Genomic DNA, 14,037 nt, shown 5'->3' on the forward strand with positions numbered 1-14,037 from the left:
AAAAAACTGAAAAATAAAAGAATGTAAAATATCTCATAGGAAAAACAACTGGCTTAGAAAGGAAAGAGAATTAAAACATTATAAAACAAAACAAAAGAAAACAAAAAAGGGCCTAGATATAGTTCAAGAAATCATAAAGGAAAAAAAATTTCAGACATTTTAGAATCAGAAGGCAAATTAGAATTGAAGGAAGCCACCAGTCATCTTCCAAAAGAGACCCCAAAATGAAAACTCCCAGGAATATTATAGCCAAAATCCAGAGTTCTCATCAAAGGTTCTTCTCACTCGAGTTCATTCAGTTATCAAAGTGGTTTTCCTAAAATGCAGGTGTGACCATGTCATCCCTCTACTCAATAACCTCCTGTGGCTCCCTATTGCCTCCAAGATCCAATACAATATGCTCTATTTGGCATTCAAAGCCCTTCATAATTAGAACCACCCTAACTTTCCAGATTTCTCCCTTCTATCCAGTGACACTCATCCCCTGTGTTTCCATGAACAAGATCTTGCAACTTTCAGCTCTAGGTATTTTCTCTGGCTGATGCCTATGCTTAAAATATTCTTCTTTTTCATCTCTACCTACTGACTCTCTAAATTCCTTGAAATCCCAGCTAAAATCCCCCATTAGATTGTAAATTCCTGGTAACCAGAAACTGAGTTTTATCTCTTTTACTATCCCCAGCATTTTTATACAGTGCCTGGAACATAGTAGGTGCTTAGTAAATATGTATTAACTATATAAATATAGAGATAGAGATAGAGATATATATTACGTGGATTTTGGAAACCAAAACCAGTTTCACCATTTCATCTAGAGCCCTCTGCTGTCTCAAATTGGAGTTTTCCCCTTACAATTGTTGTGTAGGAGTGCCATCTGCTGGCTAAATCACATGATTTCTATTGGAAATGCTTTACAAAATTTGACCTGTCAATCGATATTTATTAAATACCTACTATGTGCCAGACACTGTGCTAAAATTCTGGGGATATAAAAAGAAACGAATGTTAGTCCCTGTTCTCAATCCACCAGGAATTTGTTTTTTAATGGGAAAGACCACAGGTAAACCATTATATACAAAGCAAATTAGATACAGAGAAAGAATTAATAAATAGCAGTTTTAGATAAATAGATGTATGTATGTATGTATATATATATATATATATATATATATATGTATGTATATACACATACATGTACATACACAAAATTGTAGCCTTCTCTAGGGTAGGGTGAGTAGGGAGGAAGAAAAAAGCATACAACAGAGAACAACAGAAAACTTAGAAGAAAGCACAGAAAAACAAGATAATCTTGAAAACAATGTAGCACCTATTATGTAGTTTTTCAAAAAAAGTAAACCAGGTGAAATGGAAATTCATGGTTTTATTTTGAATCCTCTATGTTGGACATCGAAATGCTCTTGTGTGTGTGTGTGTGTGTGTGTGTGTGTATTTAAATTGTTAAAGTAATTAAAAAGTAATTAATCTATTCTGACTGCTGGCCAGCTGGTTGTAATATCCCAAGGAAGTCAAAGTTGGAAACAGAGATCCAATACAATTTAAAAAACATCCAGAAGATCATAACTCTAGAACCATGAAGCTCTTTGAGTTCAACTCCCCCATTTTCAGGTAAGGAACCAAGACCCTAAGTTGTCTACGTGATTTGTGCAATATCATCAGAGGCATGGCATGAAATCAGCAATTTTGAATCTGAATTCAGTGTCTGAATGACCACACTGGGGACAGGAAGGGGTAAGTGAACTTGCCTAGGATTATCTTGTTAGGCAGGACCTTGATAGGATATGAAACCCAATGTTCCCTACCTGAAAGACCAATGCGATTCTCACATTGTGTGATAGCAAAGATCTAGAAACAAAGTGAGTGCTCATCAACTAGGGAATAAGTTATGATTCATGTGTCTGAATATGTTAGATCTGCTTTAGTATATTGTAAATTTTCTAAGGGTGGGAATTTTGCCATTTTCTTTTTAATTGAAGTGAATCTTGCTAGACAGAATGTGATATATGAATGTGATGATATACATGATGAATTCAAGGGATTTAGAGAAACATAGTGTGATTGGATCAATATCTAACAAACTTTCCCCTATCACTATCATATTGAGTTAGTTCTTTTCCTAAAAAGGCAAGTAAGCTTCCTTTCTTGGACTTTCTTGGCCCAAGGTGCTAATCCATGATGCAGCTTCCTGGTGGCCTGAGGTCATATTGATTTGGTTTTCTGATCACCTAATATCATAAAAAGGCCCACCCTCATGAAGCAGGGATCATCTACACTTGGAGGATGCCCCAAGACCATCATAATCACCCCACAGAACCCCACACATGGAAAATTCCCATTGTCCTTAGAAGACAGCAGCAAAGTGAATGATCGTGATCATGCCTTTTCTTTAGTGTCATATTCACTGATATAATCTTGTCAGTTTCTGATGTTTAACCTCACAACAGAGCCATTAGACATGCTCTTTCCTGGGTCTTCAGGAGCAGTCGCCAGGTTGAATCTTCTCAGGATAGTAATTGAGGGCAATAATCTGGAAGCATTAGATTTTTAGGGTTCTTGGATTCTGGGTCCTTGGCTGTCTCCATTAGGGTCCGAGGGAAGAATGTGGGAAAGGTGGGTGGTGATTTAATTTGTCTAGGACATCCTGATTCTCCTTTAGGGTGCCTTGTTGCTTCAGCTAGACTAGCTTTCCTGATTTATGAATGGGAATTGGTTGGCAAATAGTAATTGTGTATTTTCCTGCATCCTATCCTTCTCTTTCTTTCCCATCCCCTCTTTGTAAAGAAGATGGTGAGACAAAGAGTGAGCTCAACTTCAGTGTTTTGTTAAATTTAATCTGCTTTTATTCCTCTTCCTCTCTTCTTTTCCTTCACCCAGAATTTTCTAGTCTTTCTTTCCTTTTAACTCGCTTTTCAAATCCACTTTCTTTTAGAATTTATTTTGCTTAGGACTCATTTCTTCCTTATCTACCTTACCTTTAATTCCTCCTTTTCACTTATCCCTTTTTCCTCCTATTTCCCTGTTGAGTGAAATGTATTTCAGTATGTCTACATATGCATTCTTCCCTCCTTTGATCAGTTCAAATGAGATATCCAAATGTCACCTGCTTCTCTCATTCACTCCTCCTTGTTTGTATTGATGTCTACTTGAGTATTCCAAGCGTTTTTCTCATCATTTTTTCCTAGTTCTCCTCCCTCATCTCTTCTCCCCACTCCCCCCAATATATTCCACTTTCCTTAAGTCTTTTCTTAAGATTATCTTTCCAGTATTTCTTTAAGATTATCAAAAGAATGGGGGCAGCTAGGTGGTACAGTGGGTCCTGAAGTCCTGGAGTCAGGAGAAGCTGAGTTCAAAATTGACCTCAGACATTTAACACTTCCTAGTTGTGTGAGCCTGGGCAAGTCACTTAATCCCAATTGCCTCAGGGAAAGAAAAAAAAAGATTATCAAAAAAATAACAAAACCACTCTCAGGCTTTCCTTCTAATGGTGATAATATTCCAAGGATACATGTATCCTCTTCCCACATTAAAATGCAAACTATGTATCCTCTTATGATTCCTTGCTTATTTTTTTTTTAATATTTCTTTGGATTCCTGTGTTTGTATTTCAAAATTTATGTGTAGATCTAACTTATTTTTTTCCATAAGAAATACTTAGTTCACTATTTCATTAAATGTTCATACCTCCTCCCACTCCCCACAGAATTATATTCAGTTTTGGTGGGTAAATTATTCTTGATTATTAGCCTATATCTTTTGCCTTCTTGAATATTATATTCCAACTTTGCTTTATTTAAAAAATAAAATTTTTGTCTCAAGGGGTCATTAGTTTCTATTTGGTCAATTCGAATTTTCAGGAAGTTTCTTTTCCCCTCTTGAGTTAGGCTTTGTCCCTCTCACTCTAGGCTACTGATTCTCTTTCCAGTTTTTGCTCCCATAACTCATTTATTGACATTTTTTTCCTCTACTGCTCTCATTTGGATTTTGAAAAATATTTTTAAAACTTTTTATTTCTAATTTTTAATCTCTTTCAGAAATTGATTGGACTTGTGCCTAAGCTCTGTTTTTTTTTTTTTTTTTTGAGGGGGGGGGCTTAAATGCAAAGTTATTCTCCTTTTCTATATTTATGTCCTGAACACTCCTGAAATCATAATACCTTTTTTATGTTGGATTCCTTTTACTTTTTTTCCCCTCATTCTTCAAGCCTGCTTCCTGATTTCAGATTTGATGTTAAGGTTGGACTCTCTGGAAAGAATCTCTAATCTAGGTTTTTGTCTTCTTGAATCTTTCTGCTGCTTTCTTGGGAATAATTAGTGTTTTGTACCAGAATCTCAAGGACAACTCAGACTGGAAACTTCTCTGTCCTGGAAACTCATTCTAGCTTTGGACTTTATATAGTAAAATACATCCTATGGCCACTTTATATGATTGCCTTGTTCTTCTCAGAGCCTCCATTTTTAGGAAAAGGCCCAGGCTACCTATGCCTTCATTCCATTCCAGAATATCCTTCATTCCTTCCCCAGAAATCTCTCCGTCCTTGGAAGTTCATTCCAATCCTGAATTTCACAAAATAGAAGTACTCACATCTTATGTCCTATTCTTGTCATTGACTGGTGACTCCAAGAACCTGTATTTTAAGGAGGATATAATGTCTTTGTTGTTTTCCAGGCTTATTCCCAACTCTTTCCTTAGACTTTCTCTGTCCCCATGTTCAGTGCTTCACCTCCTACCTTATAAACCCATTCCCAGATTTCCAGGTTCCTTCTATATGTTGTCTTCCACATTAGATTATAAACTTCTTAAGGACAGGGACTATCTTTCTTACTGCTTGTATTTGTATTCATCATACTTAGTACAGTTCTTAGTATATAGTAAGTACTTAACAAATGCTTATTGATTTGCCTTTTTTTTTTAACCTAGGACAAAATTTTACCACTTCCATCTTAATCTGACCTTGGCAAGTTCCAAATCTGAGTTTGGTTCTGTGCAATACTCCTATCAGGTTGCCCCAGTTAAAAGTTCCAGTAGACTGCTTCTGGACTTAGTCATTATTAGTCAGCTGGAAATTTCTGATTTTTCAGAGTGATACAACTTAAGGCTCTTATTTGATCTGGCATTCATGCCCTAGTTATGTTGCTACTGGCTTCAGACTGGGCTGGAGGCTATAATGGAGACCCTGAACTGCTCCTAGAACAGTGTTCTATTAGGTTTAATTATAACTCCTAGAGTTAAAGCCACACAACTACTGTTTTCTTCTGAACTTGTTCCTATCCCAGTGCACAGCCTATGATAGTGCCTAATTAATTACTAAAGCACTCTTCACCCTGAAACCTTACTTCTAAAGCTCCCCACTCTGAGAACCCCTTCTTAGTCAGTCCTGTATCTGTGATCACAAAATGGGTCACATTGAAGGACAAGCTGCCAGTTGGTGGGGTCCATATCCTGCACAAAGTCAAAGTCTTCCTGAAATGATCTGAGCCTCTTCTTGCCCTGGTGCAGAACCTGTTTTCTTTCAGTTCCTGTGCATCCCTCATTGTCCACCCACCTCTTTGTCTATATCCCTGTGTTGATCTGGGCTGTAAACATGACATCATGATTTTTTTTTTCTTGGATTTCTTGATTAGTGTTCAATCTAGTATGTTTTCTGGATCTTTTGGAGGAAATTTGTCAGGAGGAATTTAGCTCTCCTTTTCCCTACCCATAATTTTTCAAAGATCCCAAGATTATAGTAATTCTGTCATTGGCATTATAGTCATGAAATACAAGTGGTTTGGGACAATGTTCCCAGTTAGGGAGAAAACAGTCTCTAACAATGGGCTCAGGAATTGGAATTCCAGTTCCTCTATCAAGAGAGGTCTCTCCCCTGAGTGCCCCCATGTCCTCATGCTATAACTAATGGGACAAAATGAAATTCAAGAAGAGGGTCATCTACAAGTGTATATTTAACCACATATTCATGGGAAATAATATCAGATCAGTCAGATGTAGTCTTTAACAGGATAGAGAGACATGGTTAAGAATGGTTCTTGTTCCATACATCTGAACTAACTGGGATTAGAACTGTCAGTTCTTCTGTCAGTTGTTTCAGTGTTCCAGCCATCTGAGTGTCGATAATAATAATAATAATAAATCCACAGTCTTATATCTATCTCCCTTTTGCCTCTTTATCTTTCATCTTTCATAGTCAAAGCTTTGGTTAGATGAAGGGAACTGCTGATATTGCTAACACTAGTCATTATGGTTGTGTTACTGTTCAATGTGTTAGGAGAAAGACACCCCTCCCCCACCTCTACCTTTTCATCTCCTCCTTCCAAAATGAGATCTTTTAAAAACTGATCTCTATTGAGATTTTCTTTAAAAAATTCCTGAATCTTGAGCTGAAAAGAGAAAAGAAACCCACTCTCCAGTCCTATCTTTTATTAGTCTTTCTCTCTTTCCAGGGTGGGAAGAAACATAACTCCCAGGCTTTTGTCAGCTTTATAACCCTTGCTGCAATGACTATTTCATCAGGAATACACCCCTTTCTCATTTCTGCCAGTTCCTTCTCTGTTCAACTGAGGAACCACCTATTCAAAGACTATCTTAACATTTAAAACCCTGTAAAATTTGGGCTCCTACCTTCCCTTCTAGACTTGCAGTACATTTTGCCCCTTCACACATTCTTTTTTAGTCATGATGAGCAGCTAAGTGTTCCATGGATAGGACATGCCACTTTCTGCTTCTATGATTACACAGATGGCCTGATTCTGTGTGATTGCTATGCCTCCCTCCATCCTAAAAATAAGTTAATATTTGCTTTGTATATACTTTTTATGTATTTATCTGTGTGTATGACCCACAATCCAGGAGTATACAAGTGTCCTGAGAGTAAGGACCATTTTGTCTTTGAATGCTCAGCACCTAGGATAGTTCCCTAAGCAAGTTCTGCTTAATAAAGATTTGATAAATTAAAATAATTGGCTTAATTATGCCAAAAGAATTGCTAATATTCTCTCTCTCCCTTCATTCTTTTATTTTCCTGAAATGCTTTGGATCTCTCCTTTGTTCTCATCACACCCTATTTTTGTAGACATATTTGTTTATAGGTTGGATCTTCCCTGCAGTAAACTCCCTGAGGGCAGACACTATATATTTTTTTTAAATCTTTGAATCCTTATCCTATGTGCAGGATTTTGAAAAATAATTAGTACATAACTTCTATCTATTTATCTATCTACCTATCCATCTAGCCATCCATCCATCTATCTCTATCTAAATCTATCTAAACATATCTATGAAAATCTATAATTATTTATGTATGTCATTGTATGTATATATATGCATGCGTGCGTGCACTAAATCTGGAGAAAGAGAAAGAGGGTTTCAAGCCTTGGTTGTGTCACTGAATACTTGTATAATCTTAGGTAAGTCAATTAGCTTATCTGAACTTCATTTTTCTCATCTGTTAAAATGAGGAGATTAGGTTAGATGCCCCTTCTGACCCCTTTCCAATCCTAACAGTATTGTGTTTGTTTCCAGTCCTTTGGAATTGAATGAAAAGAATGACAGGAAGCTAGAGGAGGGAAAGTGTGGGAGTTATTCACTAGTCAGCCAATTCAAGGCCACATGCTCTTGACTACAGACAACATAACTCATTCTTTTCAAGTAATTTGGCCAGAAACAAAGGAAAAACTTTCCCCATAAATGTATAAAATAGAACCCAATGTTATTTAAGAAGGCTTCCTGAAGACCAAACACTTGGACTAAGATGAGAAAGGAAATTGAGGATGAATATAAAGAATAACTATAGAAGATGAGCATAGGTAATACTTTGTGGAGTTTTTTTATTATACATTGTTATCATGTAAAACATTTCCATATCCGTATGTTGTGCATAGACCTCCCCCCCAAAAAATCAAGAAAAACAAAGAAAATAAAAAAGTATACTTCAATCTGTATTCAGAAACCATCAGTTCTTTCTCTGTGAATGAATAGCATTTTTCACTGTAAGTCTTTCAGATCATTCCATTTGTCTTGGATGTACTTCTGAGAATAGCTAATTCATTCAAAGATGATCATCTTACAATTACTATTACATTGTAATATCTTACTTTGTATGAGCTCATATAAGTCTTTCCTATTTTTTCTGAGAGCATCCTGCTCATCATTTATTATAATACAATAGTATTCTATCACAATCACATATCACATTTTGTTCAGCTATTCCCTCAATTGATAGACATCCCCTCAATTTCCAATTCTTTGTCATCAGAAAAGAGCTTCTATAAATACTTTTGTATATATGGGTCTTTTCCTTTTTTTTTTTTTTTGCTGAGGCAATTGGGGTTAAGCAACTTGCCCCGGGTCACACAGCTAGGAAGTATTTAGTGTCTGAGGTCAAATTTGAACTCAGATTCTCCTGACTTCAGGGCTGGTGCTCTATCCACTGCGCCACCTAGCTGCCCCATCTTTTCCTTTTTTAAAGAATATCTTTTTAGATATAGACCTATTAGTGGTATTGCTAAGTCAAAGAGTATGCAGGGTTTTATAACCTTTCATATAATTTTATAATTATATATAGTTTCATAAGCCTGGAAACAGGAAAACTTATCTTTCAGAGTTCAAATCCAGCTTCAGACACTTGCTAGCTGTGTGACTCTGAGCAACTCATTTAACCTTATTTGCCTCAGTTTCCTCTTTTGTAAAATGAGCTAAAGAAATGACAAACTGCTCCAGTATCTTTGACAAAGAACCCCCCCCCAAAAAAAAGGGTCACAATTAGAAATGACTAAAAATGACTAAGTGGCAACAAATAAGAATGTTGTTGCCTAAAAAAATATTAGCAATTATATACAAGCTCTAATCTCTTCATTTCCTGCTAGTATGGAATGTCCAGTAACAAGATTTTCCTGTTATGTTTAAGGTATTGCATATGACTCAAAAGCCTGGGGCATTTTAGTAGATTTCCTCATTATTGGCTCATAAGTTCCATCCAGCAAAGCAGGGAAACTCTATTCATGGTATTCCATTTACATACATTCTCTGCATACTGAAACTTAGAACTTCCTCTACACTAGCACTTTACTTACCATATCACAGAAGAAAGATTTTTTAAAAGAAAGAAAATGGAACAGATCCTTGAATAGTAACTTATTAATCCCCAAGAAATATGTAAATCTTTAGAATTGTTTTTCTTTTGGAGGAAAGCTTTTCTTTTCTTCCCTCCTTCTCTCCAGATCAGGTTCTCTCTCAGTGTGTTCCTCCCACATACAGATGGTATTCCTTCTAACTTATCCCATAGCCCCAGTCCAACAGCCCAGTAGTTTCTACATCCAAATTAAGGTGAGTAAAACACTCTCAGGAATTAAAGCCAAAAGAATTCTTCGTTAAAGGTCATCAAAATTAACCACTTGATTTTAGTCTCTAGATTCCTTCAGATGCTATCACCCAGGGGTAGGACAATGGAAGAAATTCCAGTCCTCTTCACCTCCTCCAACTCTGCTGTGCCTTTCTAGTCTCATCTAGTTACAAGACTCGCCTATCATACATGAGGATGCACACAGTGTATTTTTCTCAATGACTTAAATGGGAGTGAAGAGCATTTGCTACAATAAAATTATCCCCACAAAAAAAAAGTTGTGAAGCAATATGGTAGAGTGGGTAATGCATCAGATTAGAAGTCAGGAAGTCACAAGTTCAAATCTTGTCTAAGACACATGAATGAATAATTGAACAAAAGAATGGAGGGAAGCATTTATTAAGCCTTACTATGTACAAATTATTGTGCTAAGCACTAGGAATACAAATAGGAAAATATGAGAGTCCCTGATCTCAAGTTCACATCTAATAGGGAGAAACAATACACATAAAAAGCTGTAACTCAGCTGATAGAAAGGTTCCATGATCCTTAGGGTATAACTTTTTAAAAGATAGTAATGTCTTTTTAAAAAATATATCATTCCCCACCTACAAATGCCTCTATTTTTCAGATGTGGCCATTTACCAGTGCTAAGGATTTTGGTGAAAAATTATTTCTTGAGTGTTCAGTAGCAATGGCCCTGGCATGCATGGGAATTGTTGCCAGTTCCCAGCTCTACAAGGATTGCTTCCGTGAATGATGTCTATGGGGCTTGAGCAGAAGTCAGGGAAGAACTGTCCCAAGCAAGAGGAAGATGTTTATCAAGTGTTGCCTAATCTTTTTTGCTAAATGTGAGAACAAAGTTTAAATGTTTTCCTCTTCCCCACCTTTGAACTCCTCTTGTTAGTCTTTCCTTCCTTTTCTTTTCCTATTTTTACCAATTACTTCTTCACTCATCCCCGTGAATCTCTCTGGTTGAGCATCATTTATTTTCCCACTTTTCTCAAATAGGAAGTGAATGGGGGAGAAGTGAGGGCTCAAGAGATCTCCATATCTACTACAGAGATAGCAATTTTGTCAACTAACTTCCTCCCAGGACCTGGGCAGTAAGTACAGTTCTTAGACAATCAGAAAGATGTCTCAAATCGGAAGAAATTGTAGAATAATGCATGGTTTGTTTTGGGAGAGAGGGAGAGTAAATATTTATTAAGCACCTATTTGTGCTAACTACTTTACAAATATTGTCTCACATGATCCTGATATGCATGAGTAAAAACTGGGTTCACATTCTGCTTCTGACTACTTCCTGATAACAAATGAGAGCAAATGATATCCCCTCTCTCTTTCAGTCTATGTATTAGATGAGGATTTTAAGGCCTACAGAAAACATGTCACAAGGTTGTTGGAAGACTCAAATGAAGTCATACATTTTAAATTTGCACAAATTGCTAACTTTCAAACAACAAATATGATATGCTTGATATTTGGATTTCCACCTCCTGGGCTTCTAGTTAAAGCATTACTCTTAGAAACTAGTTATTCAATACCCTATTCCCAATTCCATCTCCTTATAAATGGAGATCAATTCTCTCTGTTGTCACCTTTTCCTATGTTTTTCTTCTCTCCCACCTTTTCAAAATTAAGTGCCTCCTCTTTTCACCTTCTTATCACCAGGGCAGCTGTGTAGAGCAGTGGTCAGAGCACTGGGCCTGAAGTCAGGAAGACTCATCCTTCTGAGTTCAAATCCAGCCTCAGAAAATTACTAGCTTTGTGACTATGGGCAAGTCACTTCACCCTGTTTGCCTCAGTTTCCTCATCTGTAAAATAATCTGGAAAAAGAGATGGCAAGCCACTCCAATTTTAGGAAAACTCAAATGGAGTCTCAAAGAGTTGGATAGGACTAAAATGGCTAAATAAGAAAATGCTCTCTGAGCTCTGTTTCCTCCTCTGTAAAAGTAGTATGTTGGAAAGGATGATCCCTAAAGATCCTTCCTATTTCTTTAATACCACCAAAACTAAAACTCTTAGAACCATAGAGCTGTAAGGGTGCATCAAGAAATTGTCCAGTCCAACCTGAACCTGAATATAAATGGCCTCTAAAATATTTCTGACAAGAAATTATCAAGTCTCTGCTTGAAGCCCTTGCAGTGAGTACTTAGAATAAGGAGAAAGCTCACTACCTAGGTAATCCAATTTTATTTCAGGAGATTCAGGTGTATATGATTAGAAAGTTTTCCTTATACTAAATTGAAAAGTGCCCCCTTCCAAGTTTCTACCAGTTGCTCATAGCATTTTATCCATGTGGAAATGTAGACTGTATATTGCAAACAACACAAAATATAGAATGTAAAGCCCCTGGGGGGTAAGGAATATTTTATTTTCTTTTTTGTATCCCCAGCTCTAGCACGTAATAGGTGCCACAAATGTTTTGGATTTGTTTTTTTTGTTTTTATTAATTGAAGTGTTCAGGGCTTAGGGCAGATCTCTAGGACATTCTTCTTCTAGATTAAAAAAATGATGACTCCCCTTTGATAGAATTCAGCCAATTCTGAATCTATTTAAAGGTACTCTCATACAGCCATCTTGTCTTTGAAACTAGTAAGAAATATTTGATTCTATGCTTTCCTGAAATCTCTATGCTCTATACTTAACTCAAACATTCCTCTGCTCTACCAGGTTGATACTCTTGTACAAAAGGGAACAGAGGTTCCTATGGCGGTTTGTACTTTTGATGAAGCCAACCTGACTTAGTGATGATTGTTCTCCTTTCTCAATAGTAACACATGAGGTGACTTCTAGTTCTTGCTAACTCCTTTCTGATGAGGACTGGATAATCAGAACAGGCTTGACAGGTATTTCCATTTTGCATTCAAAAAATCTCTACACCTTATGTTCACTCCATGCAATCCATCCCAGTACCATTAATAGCCCTTGGTTTCTGGATCCTCAACTATCTAACATACTCTAGTCAGCCTTCTCATTTTTCACATTTTCTTTTTTTGCTTTTTGTTTTTTCCTCTCTTTTGAAGGTCATTGAGGTCTCTTCCAACTCAAATTCTCTGGCTGTCAGGGAGAATAAAAGATCAGGGAGGATAAAACAAATGCTTCCATTTGTCCACAGATCCAGCACTATTGGCAAGTCATCAATCAAATGACTATGGCTAGGTTATATGATGTAGGTGTAGTCAGTTGAAATCAATAATTATGTTTAAATACTGACTGGGAACAAAACATTGTTTAGAAATATGAAAATATACATCTATTATGTTTTCAAAAAGTTGATCATCTAATGGGGAGAAGGGAAAGATATATTCACATAGGTTTGATGGGGGAAATGCAAAGAAGTCTAGATGCCAGGTTATAAAGAAGCTAGGAAGGAAGAAAGTACCTTCACAGCTTAGAGAAGGCTGCCTGGAAGATATGGTAATCGAGATGGGTTAGGCTTAGAGATGGGAGGTGAGTCAGGAAGATATGATGGACAGTGACAGTTTAACTGGAAGGTGGTACATTGAAAGAAGCAGCTAGGTGGTTCAGCGGGTAGAGTGCTGGGCCTGGAGTTAGAGTTTATTAAATTCAAATCTGGCCTCATATACTTACTGTGTGACCTTGAACAGGTCACTTTACCCTGTTTATCTCAGTTTCCTCATTTGTTAAATGAGCTGGAAAAGGAAATGGCAAACCACAGCAGTGTCTTTGCCAAGAAAACTCCAAACGGGGTCATGAAGAGGTGGCCATGACACGTCACACACTAAACAAAAGCTTCACAAACAACAGTGTACGGAAAGAGGAGTGGGATGAGAGCCTATTTCTTAGTACTTACTGTGTGAAACATAAATTCAGAGCTGGAAAGGATCTTATAAGTCCAACCTCCTCACTTTAAAGAGGAATAAAACTAAGGCCTGTTAAGTAGTTGGCTAAAGTCTTTAGGTCATAAGCATAAGAGAGGGAATGGGAACCCATAGGGGGCCAGTTCCCTGTCCCTCAGACTGTTGGAGGGCCGGACTATAGTAAAAAAAACTTTGTTTTGTGGGCCTTTAGATAAAGAAACTTCACAGCCCTGGGGGAAGGGGATAATCGTCTTTAGCTACCGCATCGGTTTGAGGACCCCTGTAAGTAGAGCTTAGGGTTTTTTCCAATTCTGCTTCCCTTATAGAGGGATACTCTGGCCAACAACTTTCCACAAAGCAAGGAAGGAGGGAAATAAGCATTTATTAATGGCCTATGAAGTGCCTGGCGGTGTGGGAAGCATTGGGTATACAAAAAGAGAGAAAAGACAGCGTCTGCCCTCAGGGAGCTTACACTCTAACTCATGCAAACTCTGGGAGGGGAGCGCATCATTCCCATTTTACAGACAAAGAGGCAGGAAAATGTAAACTGACTTGCCCCGCTTTATCCAGGCAACACCCGTCTCTGGACTCCACGCCCAGCACTTCATCCACTGAGTCTTCTATTTGCTTCTATTTTCCAGATAAACCAAGGGAGGGAACGGAGCGTTTAGCGTCTATTTTGCTCTCCTTGTACACGCGGAAATGCAGGAAACGGGAAGCTTGGGCCTGCTGGGCTAAATGGGGTTGTTGCTTCAGGGTCAGGAGAGGAAGTTAGGTCAACTCAATTTTCTCGCTCTTCTCTCCCTTTCTCATTCTCCTTTCTCTCCTTTTCTTTCTTCTCTCCTTCACTCTCCCTCT

This window comes from Sarcophilus harrisii, chromosome 6 (assembly GCF_902635505.1).
Source record: "Sarcophilus harrisii chromosome 6, mSarHar1.11, whole genome shotgun sequence".
NCBI lineage: Eukaryota > Metazoa > Chordata > Mammalia > Dasyuromorphia > Dasyuridae > Sarcophilus > Sarcophilus harrisii.